The sequence below is a fragment of the Mytilus edulis genome, chromosome 4, assembly GCF_963676685.1.
Source record: "Mytilus edulis chromosome 4, xbMytEdul2.2, whole genome shotgun sequence".
Classification (NCBI taxonomy): domain Eukaryota; kingdom Metazoa; phylum Mollusca; class Bivalvia; order Mytilida; family Mytilidae; genus Mytilus; species Mytilus edulis.
The window spans coordinates 24,656,507-24,669,420 of record NC_092347.1 but is presented as its reverse complement, the minus strand read 5'-3'; the positions used below and the strand labels follow the sequence as shown (position 1 = coordinate 24,669,420).

Genomic DNA, 12,914 nt, shown 5'->3' with positions numbered 1-12,914 from the left:
TAGGTCAAATTCGTGCAAAGGGATGGGTATTGTTGTTACGACACAAGTAACATATCCGATATCATCTGTGAAACTGTTATTCCATTATGGTCAACCAACTCCCTTAAATTTTACGAAGGGATGATTTCAACTTCACCACTTATGACAGGTCCACATATGACAAAAATTGAAGAAAAATTTCCAATGAGAAAATCAACAACCAAGCCTGATTTGTATAAAGTAATATAATTCTGGCAGAAAGCAAGGACAACCACAAGACATCAAGCTCCTGCCTTGGAATATCCACCTAAAAATATTGACGTGGTGAAACATGCATGTGAGAACGATATCACCAGACTATGTCAGTGGCTTAAACGCTAAATAATCAAAGAAAGTGTTATAGTAAAGGGATTAGACTCATCAGTTCGGTACAAACACAAGGAATACTAGATGCACTTATGTTCATTACAATTTTGTAATGTTTTGTTTACTTGTTTTGCAATGTCTTATCAAACCAACTTGCTTTTATATCGGAAAAAAATAATTAGAAACTGTACAAATTTTATTAATTACTTTACGTAAATTGAATACATTGGTTTTCTTATCTATCATTAGATATTTAGATATCAAAACTTTGATATTCACATAGAAGTGTTATTATTGTAACATTTATCAATTGAATTGTATCATTTTCATATTACACGTTTTGGCAATTAAACCATAAAAATTATTGAATAGCGGTTCATGTACACGATGAAGTCTTCAAACATATGAGTGGCGTCAGCCCCGAATATATTAGTCTTCTTCTTATGGTTTACATAGAAGTAATAGATAATGAGTTTATCTTTTTCACTTGTTCTAAAAAGGGCAATTAGTTTCGACAAAACAGCAAGGGTGTCATTATCTCAAATTCCAGATGCAGTTACACTTTCAAAAGATGTTTTATAGCTATAGATTTGGAATGAAACATCAAATACGTCTATTTGACAGTCATCAACAAAACCACCTTATCACTGCTTTTATACAGAGCTTTTAGATATCAATCGCTACATTAATGTATTGTCTTTTCTTGTGTAATTCTAAAAACCTGAACTTTTTCTTTTTAATAGCCATATCGTATAATGTGACGAGGTACCAGAAACATGTAAACCCTTTCTACATATTTAGCTATAACAATCAATAGTAGTATTTACACGAGGGAAACTTTAGTTTGCGTTACATACGCCAAGATTCTTCGATGTTTACTAACAGAACTATTGAAAATGGATCGGTTGAAACTTTCTATCATTTTCACTAATTGATTTGGATGTATACACGATAATACAGGAGAATTAATGGTCATAATGTTCCATTATGTATCAAATAGTTAGAAAGAAATATTTTTTTTATTAAAGTTATAAATGTGTTTAATGTAATTTAGTTGTCTTAATATAGGAAAAAATTGTATATGATTGTTCATTTATTGCTTTTTATTGATACAAAATACTTTGACAAATGTAATTATTGTCACTTATAAGTATAATGTTTTCAATTCTGTAGTTTTAGCTAATAGTTTATCAATTTCTGCGTTAAAACTAATAACAACGTCTGTTTCATTACACTCAAGATAAAAACAAATTGTGTCCACTTGGAATTAATTGCTTGCAGTTTAAATATTTTCTTGTCACAGACAAAAAATAAATTATTACTTCTTTATTGATCGAATACATTGCCTTGGAGTTCTGTATTTTGTTCTTTACGTGGATCACTAACGGGGCTTGGATACATTACAATGTGACCTACCGAATTAGACTATTTACCGGATTTGTTATCACATAAGCAACACGACGGGTGCTGCATGTAGAGCAGGATCTGCTTACGCTTTCGGAGCACCTGAGATCACCCCTAGTTTTTTTGGTGGGGTTCGTGTTGTTTATTCTTTAGTTTTCTATGTTGTGTCGTGTGTGCTGTTGTTTGTTTGTCTTTTTCATTTTTAGCCATGGCGTTGTCAGTTTGTTTTAGATTTATGAGTTTGACTGTCCCTTTGGTATCTTTCGTCCCTCTTTTACATTAGAGAAACGATTAAACATGTTCCATTAACGTCATTTATTAATATGATAAGTATCATCTTTTTCAAACTTATAATAGATGCATTTATTAAAGTAATAGTCCACAACAAGAGGCGTTTGTATCACAATTTGTAATTAATTGCACTATTGGTGTAGACAGTTTAAAAAAGTTTTGTTTCTCAGAATTATTTGTATTCTGAATTTTCTCTAGAGAATTTTCTTATCTTTGAAACTTAAAATGATGAATTTCGAACCGACTAATGTGCTCTTTTCAATCAAAGTTGATGTATTTATTAACAGAATAACATTATATATTATATCAATCATGATAGTATCGGAAATAATACATTCACTTCAAGAAATAATTTACAAAAATACAAAATTTATGATTTATCTCGTTTATATTGGTTATCTAAAAAAAGCATCAAAAGAACTTGATTATGGAATAAAATAGAAATAAATAGAAAAATAGTTAAAACAAAACAACTTTGTTTTTGGTTTCACACATGTAACTAATTACCACTGAAAATAATTTGGAAACCATTTGAAGTCCTAGGTTCACTAGCTTCCTTGTAAGCAGCAATTCCCTCTATATATACATGGAATAGACTGTCTCTTAAAATATTGGGTATTATATATTTGAATGATTATGGCGAAGAATACCAAATAAACTGATGTCATCACTACCTTTGTTGGAAAGGTTTAGAACTTATGATCGTTTCTCCCTCATGATTTTTAATACCAACTGATAAGTCGAAAATAGATAACATCAGAGACGAAAGCGGTTAAAATGGGTATTTGTAACACCGGTGTGCAAATATAAATTTTACAAGGAATTACATTTTGACAGTGGTAGTGAATATAGTTTCGTCAGTATGTGATGCACAATCAAGGGTTTCTGTATGAATGGAAGTTCATTTATATACATCCATTTCATTCCCAATTTTATCACTGAGAGTAGGTGATGTTAATGCTCCAACAGAGTTAGGAGGAGACAAGATTTAAAATGATACTCCGTAAATTTTAAAGACGCAATCACGATTTGGTTGATCTATACGATGTGTCTTTGTGTAAACTAACTAAAGTCTTAGATTGTGGTTTATGATCGACGTCGAATCGGTATTTATACATCCAACATTCATGTATTTAATTATGATGTCTTGTATTGCTTGTTGGATATTGTGTTATATCTTATCGTTTGTTGTTTGAATTCTATTTTCTTTCCCTATATGTCTGTAAAAGTAAAAATTAGCTTGTTCATATATGATATTTTTAGTTTATAGCATCTTTATGACCAGGACTTATTTGTTTTTACGCAGTTTGATTTAGAAGAAAAACCGACATGGTTAGAAGATACAAATTATTACACCATTCTATATTGATACTTTTAAATGGTTAGAAATACACAAAATAACAGCATTCAAACTGAATCCCAATTTTATGTTCTATTTCTAGAAATTTAACTGTGACGTCACTTTTTGTGCCGTTGATACATTCGTGTGACGCACAGTTCATGGTTCATGGTTCTATTGTACGTACTTGTGTACTGTCGTAAATAAATTTTTGGTGTTTGTTGTTATTCAGTGAAAATATGCGTACGGTCCTCTTGTGCCTAAAAAGTAAAAACTAATATGGTGAACTTACTACGTTGAATAGTATTTGAATAATTAACTAGTAACTACTTGTTTGTTTATGGTGAATCTATGTTATTTGGACACGTCTTTTACCCCGTCGATCCCAGTTTCATGATTGAACAAAACAAAAAAAAAACCCATACATAACAGGTTCAATAACATTCATGTTTTTGCTGCAGTTCAGTGTTACTGTTGTTCCGGTTTTCCTGTTATTTTTAGTGAGTTTCTCTCTGTTTGAGATTGTAACCTGGATTAGTTAATCGATTTATGATGTTTGAACAGCGGTATACTACTGTTGTATTTATTAAATTTGTAACCCGGATTAGTTTTCTTTTTAATGATTCATGACTTTTAAAGGGGCACTAGCTGTCAAATTCATGTTCACCAATTTTAATCAAATTCTCGTATTTTATTTATAACAATGTAAAACATTTATCCAAACTATTAAAAGTCTAAAATAAACAACTAACATGGCACGGGCACGAAAAGACGTAGATTCGTTTCGACTGTAATTTAGTCAAGACGCCATCTCATTATTTATCGAGTTATATAAATATATTTAGCAAACTCGTGCTGTTAGATTATTCTAGGTCAATTTAATTTCATATTATAGATGGAAAATTAATGTTTATCACCGTTATTACCTGTATAAGAATGATATTTTGTGGATCGAATCAGTCAATCAAATGTTTTACCTTTGTTTCACTTTTAATGTTGACATTCTCTTCCTTTAAATAACTTTACACATACAATTCACGTGTTATTTATCTCAAGCTAAGGGGTTAAGTTGAAGTTCACATGAATACGGATTCAATGAGGTCGAATTATTCACTTGCAAGTGAATAATTCATAATCACTGGTTTTTTTTTAGAATATTTTGTCAAAATTGAACCATACTGGCTGCTTAAAGCGAATTATTATTTCACTATTTGCATTTCATTTATGATTTAGCAAAACAAATAATATATTTAACTTTTTATATATCCCGTAGCTAGTGCTACTTTAAATAGCGGTTAACTACTGTTGCCTTACTTCACCACATTATCTACTGAACTAGTAAAAACTGTTATATCCCAATTAATGACGACTAGACAAACACTAAAATTTGCATATGTTACTGTTGAAAAGCAGGGAATGTAATAAAAAATTAACGAGCAATTTCAAGGTTGAAGAAACTACATTTTAATAAAATATTGATATTAATATATAAGATAAAACGTGTAAAGATATCCAGTGTCGGCTTTTGGGGGTAATAAACAGTAGGTTTAGTACGATTGCACTGGAGATTTTTTTGATTTATTAAAACTTGCGATGATTTTTCAAAAGTGATAATCACTTTGACCCTGAAATGCGATTTTCTGATAATTTGTTTCATTTTTGTAGGATTTAAAACAATTGACTGATATGAACAGGGAAATCTCAGTTGTAGGATTCACGTAAGTCACTATTTTTGTTTTATTTCATAGAAAATATATTGTCATATCTGGTTTGTTTTTTATTTCAGATCATTGACCCTTTCATTAACATAATAAATTGTGTGTCCAACTATGTAAATGTACTTTATTGTTAACATTGCTGTTGAAACAGACATACTATCAAAATGATTCCAATCACAGTCAATACACAGATAAGATAAAATATGTTTTATAAAAAATATTAAATTCCAAGCTAAATTTAAATAGGGAGAAGTCCATAAAACCTAACTAAACCAAACATATAAGCCGACGAAAAGGAAAGCTTGACCGAAAACACTGGTAATATAACACTGGTTTTATAGCTATCTGAATATCTGACTTCATTATATTTTATCATTAATCTCTCCTCCAATGCAATTGATGGTGCTCTTTGTTTGTATTTTGAATTTTTCTTTAACTTCGTTCAACTTAGATGTTTTGGTGCATGATTAGCTTATAGTCTTTGTTCATTTGATTTGTATTTTAATATTTCCATTAATAGCGTGAATCCAAGTTTCAGGAAGTTTTTCATTATACACTTAATGTTCTAGTTTTACAGATGTCCTTAATTAAAAGACCGTAATGGAATATCATATGTCCAATAGGCGTATTCCAAATTCTGTCCTTCTTACAAATGTACCTCTTTCGTGATATCATATTGCGATATGCCAATGAATTTTCTTGTCATGAGCAACTTGATGGATGCTGCTTGTGGTACAACAGTTGCTCACTCTTATGCAGCACTTAAGATTATCCCTTATTTGGATTTTTTTTTTCAATTGTTATTTACCATTGTTGAAGCTGCACATAGCGTCTAGATGTATCCTCCACAACATTTCTAATTCAGAAACATAGTAATCATCGGATGTTATGGGTTTAATCGGTTTTTTTTATCAATTTTAAGAGAAAACTGATAAAACATCCTACAATAATGCTTAGGTATGTCAATGTCTAAGAAGAAAATCTCTTACATGTGAAACTTTCATTTGTCCCTATGGGTTGGTTTATAATTAGACAAAGACAAACAGATATGCCAATGCATATATATATATATATATATATCATGAATTGACTTTGATTGGGAATTAAACAGAGTGTGCTGCAAGTGTTTCGAAATCGTGTAGTTATCTTCGCCTTCGGTATTAATCAAATGTTTAAGCGTTATTTAAGATGTTGGAAAATAAGAAATCGTTAATTTGTTTTATTTTAAATGCCTTGTGCTTCAATCTTTGTGTGAGAATAACAATATATCAGTTCAAATAACATTGATAGCTTCTTAGTGGAAAACGTTTGGAAAAATGAGAAAAATCAAAGGTTATTTTGGAAGAGTCCTGGGATAAAAGGCCTTTTAAACTACTTAAGGTGGCTCGTGGGTACAAAAATTTTAGCAAAAAATTAAACCTCTATTTTTTCATTACAAATTTTATTTATTACACTATTAGTTGTTACTTTATGATATGGTACAAAAAACAACCCAAAAAAAATGATTTGGTTTGGCCCCAGATGACTTTAAAAATTGAAAAAGCTCCAAATTATCTCCCTTTGGTGCAAAAATGCCATTTTTTGGCCTTAAATTTGAAATATCTTTTGTTTTCAAATAAGCTGTACATAAACTAAATAATTGTAAAATTTAAGCGATTTCTACGGAAGCCGATAAGGGCCATTCAAAAAAAAAATAATTATGTCGTAATTACGACATAGCATGTCGTAATTTCGACATAACATGTCGTTATTACGACATCGCTATGTCGTAATTTCGACATAACATGTCGTTATAACGACATCGCTATGTCGTTATTTCGACATAACATGTCGTAATAACGACATCACTATGTCGTTTTAACGACATAACATGTCGTAATAACGACATCACTATGTCGTTTTAACGACATAGCTATGTCGTAATAACGACATCACTATATATATTAAAGAATATGTAGTATGATTGCCAAGAGACTAAATGACACAGAAATTAACAACTATATGTTATCATAATGCCCCCAATAATTAGAAAAGCCCCCGCATAGTCAGCTATAAAAGAGGGACGAAAGATACCAGAGGGAGAGACCCCGAAATGCTGTGTGGCAGACAGTTTTAACATTAATTAATTATTAGCTCCCTTGGTAAAACTCCAAATTTCATATTAAAAGTATTTTTAATTTACACGATGCTTAATAAGTATATATTTGTTAATTGCATAGCTTTTGCTATTTGAATTCATTGGTTAAAGATATTTATTCATATTGTAAAGTTTAATATTTGTATCGTTGCAAAATCTTTGGTCACCTTCTTTGGTTACCTTCTGTGAGAAACTTATATGATTTATAGATCCTATTTAAGAAGTTACCGACCGAGGAAGGCATGCAGAGTCAGTCAAGGTTGTATAAACCTTCTACTTGTTCCAACAAATATGTGTGGAATTATATGAGGACTGACATATAGTCCTACCTATAATCAAGTGCTAACTACATGCCTTCGTGTAATAAGAGTGAATTGAAATATTGATTGCTCTCTTTCTACTTTCAAACGTTGGACACGATGTTCCTACAACCTCTAGGATTTAAAACAGAATCTTCGAAATTTCATCCACAAAACAAAATAAAAATGTTAGAAAACACGAACCAATATTAAAACAAATTCAATATATGTTTGAAATTATGTTTTTACAGCTCTTGATCATATACTAAGTAATATCTAGTATATTTGATGATTAGATTAGCAAAGCTATGTGAAAAAAACCGGATGTCCAACGTTACATTTATGAAAAACTGTTTTAAATCTTATGTATAGTGATCCTATTTCTTATTCTCTGATCTTCTTGATACTTGGCAGGAACACCGACAAGTGTCGGTTCTTTGTGGCGTTAAAGCCGTTATTTTTGCCAAATTTTATTTGACTCGGTGGCTTCATATTAAGCGGGAATAAGAAAAATGTCCAACGACGTTTTTCGTTATCTCAACGACTGAAAGTGAATTTTGTAAGTAACAGAAAATGAATAAAAAGAGTAAGACAATAATAATATCTAACAAAAGTACAAATATTTGCCTCATTGTTCGTGAGTTCAAATATTGCTGATTCAATAAAATCTTCTCTACACAGTCGTTTTTCAAACGGTAGCCATTTTGTCCAAGTTGATATTTCATTTTTCAAAGCAGTTAACGCGTATTTTTTATAATTAATCAAAACAAAAGTTAGCTACACAAAGAGTAAAAAATGCCAAGATTCTTTTCTTATTAGCTACATGTTTGGGTCTTAAAGGAATAAAATGCTTCCACACATTACAAAACAGTAGCCAATTTGTCCAAACGTCGAAAGTTCGAAAGACGCTAATTTCCGTCGTTACATGTGCTAAAGTTTCAATTAAATGTTCATGATAATTAAAACAAATCGTGTTATGAAATTTGGGAAAACAGGTTGATGATTGTTGCCGAAAAAAAAAAGAATAACGCATGTTGCTATAGACTCCACCCGTGGACATAGGTTCGACACAGGTTAAATTTTGCAATTTTTATTAATCGTTTATAGCTATTAACGATTTATTTAAAAGAATGGGGAAAAACATCTCATTACATGAACTTCGTCCAACTTTTGCAAAGACAAATTTTAGACACCAAGACAGTCCTCTAAATGTAAAATTCGAATTGAAATTTATATTGTGGAAGTACTCCATAGATCATTTAAAGTCGTCACTTCAGTAAGGTGCAATCACCAATATTACAAGACTTATACCAGTTCACGGAGTGTTTTACTTCGCGATTTGTCCTGCTATTCATGTTATAACTGTCGTGATGAAATTAATTCCTGTACTAGCGAAGCCGGAACTTTTCGTCAATATAAACTTGTGCATGAAATGGAGGTACTAGTAATTGAAAGACAAATCCCAAACAGCGACGAAAAGCGTTTCATCGAATTTTAAAAACCCGGGATTATTTAAGCCGTTTTCGCGGACGATCCAGGAGTAGATTACTATATTTTAAAATGTATATCAGAAATTAAACACTATAGATGACTTGCGGAAATAATTCTCAAGCCAAGGTTCAAGTAATTGAAGGGGTGTATTTCGACAACTTATGTACAAGGGAAAATACAATTCTATTCAAATTTAACCAAGGGTAAAAATGTTCGATTTACTTGCAGAGTGTCAGATATATTTGTATTGGGGTTGAGTTATTATAAGATATAGAAATTTTACAATGACAGATGATATGCACCTTGAAAGTTAAACATCATATGATAAAAGTTCCGTACATCTAAAAAAAATATCTTTTTTATGGAAAACTGTACCACATCTTCCTATATCTACTTCCGTCCCATCTTTCTTTCCCACATTACTTGCGACAGTAATGCATTTTTAGTTGAAATAACTTAAAGGGTAAACATTATTAAATAGATTTCCACAACTTGAGGTAATTTATGATAAAATGACATCACAAAACGAACAGAACCAGAATCAGAAATTTTAAAAATTTTGTAATATAATAATATATATCACCAACATATAAAAAAACGAATAAAACTTGCAAAAATTAATCAAAAACCCTCTTCGACGCCGCTTTTTATGTGTAACGTCGTTTTTTAGGAACATCGTGCCCATCGTTTGACAGTAAGGCAGCAACCATTTGATTTTCTGGGGGGGGGGGGGGCTATGTTTTTTTTTCTGGACAATTTTTCAACTTTTTCAAGTCGAAAACATTTTTTTTCTTTCAATTTTAGCATTAAATATAGTGGCAGCTGAGGGTGAAACAAACAATTTTTTTTTTCTCAGAATCAAAAACAAATTATTTTTTTCTCCAAAAACTGGAAACAAACTTTCTTTTCCAAAAAAAACCATAGTTTCTCACAGAAGGTAACCAAAGAAGGTGACCAAAGATTTTGCGACGATACAAATATTAAACTTTACAATATAAATAAATATCTTTAATCAATGAATTCAAATAGCAAAAGCTATGCAATTAACAGATATATACTTATTCAGCTTCATGCAAATTATTTAACAATGAAATACATTAAATATGAAATTTAGAGTTTTACCAAGGGAGCTAATAATTAATTAATAACACTGTCTGCCACACAGCATTTCGGGGGCTCTCCCTCTGGTATCTTTCGTCCCTCTTTTATAGCTGATTATGCGGGGGCTTTTCTAGTTATTGGGGGCATTATGATATGACCTATAGTTGTTAATTTCTGTGTCATTTAGTGTCTTGGCAATCATAATACATATTCTTTAATATATATAGTGATGTCGTTATTACGACATAGCTATGTCGTTATTACGACATGTTATGTCGAAATTACGACATAGCGATGTCGTTATAACGACATATTATGTCGAAATTACGACATAGCGATGTCGTTATAACGACATGTTATGTCGAAATTACGACATGCTATGTCGTAATTACGACATAACATTTTTTTTTGAATGGCCCTTATCGGCTTCCGTAGATTTCTTATATTAGGTTATTTTTTTATTTCGATATTTCCTCTTTTTCTTCTATTAGTTCAACAGAAAAAAAGGACATTAACAAAAATGTATGCTTCTTCCAGAGGCAGATTTTAGCTTATATGAACGGTGACCCTATTTTTTATTTCATTTTTCTTTTAAGTATATGATAAAGTTCATTCATGAAAAAATATAGCGAAATCCTATATTAGAAAAAAAAAAGATTTATACCCAGGAGCCCCCTTAAAATGAAACGGGAATTCCCCACAAATGTATTTGACACAGAAAAATAAAGACTATGTAAACACATTTATAACATGAAAATGTCTGGTGCACACCTGCATTTCGGAATTTTAAGGGTAAGCAGTTATTTTTTTTTTTATCTGATATCGAATTCAAATATACTTAGGTATATGGAAAATCTCAAAAAATGTCGTACGACTCTAAAAACTTATATTACCAAGTTGAAATCTTCCTATTTTACTTTACATTGTTTGTTATGTATTGAACATTGGGTAAACATCCTTTATTACGCACGTGACATTTGTTTTTTTGCTACTCTAAAATTATTTTTATACATGCATGTATTTTTAGATAAATTTGCGTCATTGTTTTGTTTTGTTTGTGTTTCTTTTTCTGTCTCCTTATCACTATTACACTTTGAAAAAAATCTGTAACTGTTATAGGATATTTTTAAAATATTTGTTCAAATTTAATATGTTTATTTTTCTGTTGTCCAAAAGTTTGATTTCATGAGTAAGTCCAATATTGAGAAAGTTTCTTTGGTATTTGACACTTTCGTTATATATTATTTATAACTAAATCGCTAATATTTTCAATACAAATTAGAGTATGATATACCGAAAGCAAAACGACAAAGTATCGGGTTTCTTACAAACTAATTACTTTCTCTTAACGATAAAGGAATGGTAAAATTCAATGTCCGCATCTATAATAGCCTGCAGCATATCACATAGATTCTCCGTCTCATTCATGTTCTACAATTTAATTAAATAAAAAACATTCCGTCGGAAACCTTATTTGATCTCGTTTGTCACAATCCAAGCCAATGACACGGCATGGTGTTTTGAATATGTTTTTTTCTTGATCCGAAATACAAACTACTGTCATTGACTGACTCCTATCTAAATATTGTATATGTAAATCACCATCTGAACTTCAAGTGATTACAACAAATATTCCTGGGTCTCAATTGACCTTTGTTTTGATATCTGCCAATTTAATCATCCGTTGCTTATAGAGATCAAGTCGTTCATGTGGACTAAAAGTAGAAAGATTTGATTACTCTTGTAAGTGTATTGAAGACAAAAAAATTATATTATCGATAAAATATTGCACATCAATGATAAGAAGAGGAATTTTACTGCAGCAATAAGGTTTGTCTTCATATATTCTTTTCTTAAATCATGTTTTATTTAAATTAGTTTTTTCACATCTCAATATTCTTTATTTGTTTACAGCTGAGATTATTTTTAAACGGTTCATTTATTAAAAAAAATATTTTATTTTCCAACCAATATGTCTAATTGAAATCATTTTATGCTACATATAAATAGAAATGGATAAGAATAATACATCAATGAGTAGCAACCCAAATTTACATTATGTTATTAATATAAGTATTTAAAATAAAAAAAATGTGAGATAAAGAAAAAAACGTGTGCAGAACTGACATAATAAGAACAACAGAATAATATGACAACTAATTAAAATGTTGTAATAACTGATTATGAATTGTATAAAAAAGAAAGCGAATTGAGGACAAAGAAGCAAAAGTGTCAAAATGTCACCGTCTTAAACCAATAATACGAAGTAGTATTTTTGTACTTTGAATTTCATTTTTTTTCTGTTTTGGTCTAAAAATTGGAAATATGAGTTGTGAATTAATATGACAATAGTGTTGAAGAGGGAAATGCGCATGGTTAATCAGAGATTAAATGGAAGTATGGGTGTTTATTCATTGCTATTGATTTGTCTAGAGAGCAACGTTCAAGATAGGCAGCAGTTCTTTCATACATATTCTTTTGCCTATGGATTTTTTGTCATGTGATTTGCGTTTGTATTGAAATGGCCATTGTATACCTATATCAAGATCAGCCTGACTTTAACTTTATTGGGAATAGGATGATTCTGCTCAAGGTAACGTCTAGAAGCCATTGTCAGTTCAAAGTTCAAAATGTAAAATGCATTTCTTGCGCGAATTTGAAACGAGAATTGATCACTGCTAGTTGAGTTTTATTCCCCGAGGGTATCACCAGCCCAGTAATCAGCACTTATGTGTTGACATGGATAATCTTTGATATGGTCATAGTTAGAAATTAATTGTTTAAAAAAC

At 30.6% G+C, this 12,914-nt stretch overlaps 1 protein-coding gene across 1 annotated transcript in view; it reads left to right on the top strand.

Moving 5' to 3' along the window:
* Positions 1-5,029: 5,029 nt before the first annotated feature.
* Positions 5,030-12,914, top strand: part of LOC139521757 (neuronal acetylcholine receptor subunit alpha-10-like) — a 114,385-nt gene continuing 106,500 nt past the window's right edge. Inside the window, exon 1 of the mRNA XM_071315339.1 lies at positions 5,030-5,097. The gene's annotated coding sequence lies outside the window, so the exon portion shown is untranslated. The remainder of the gene's footprint in view (positions 5,098-12,914) is intronic.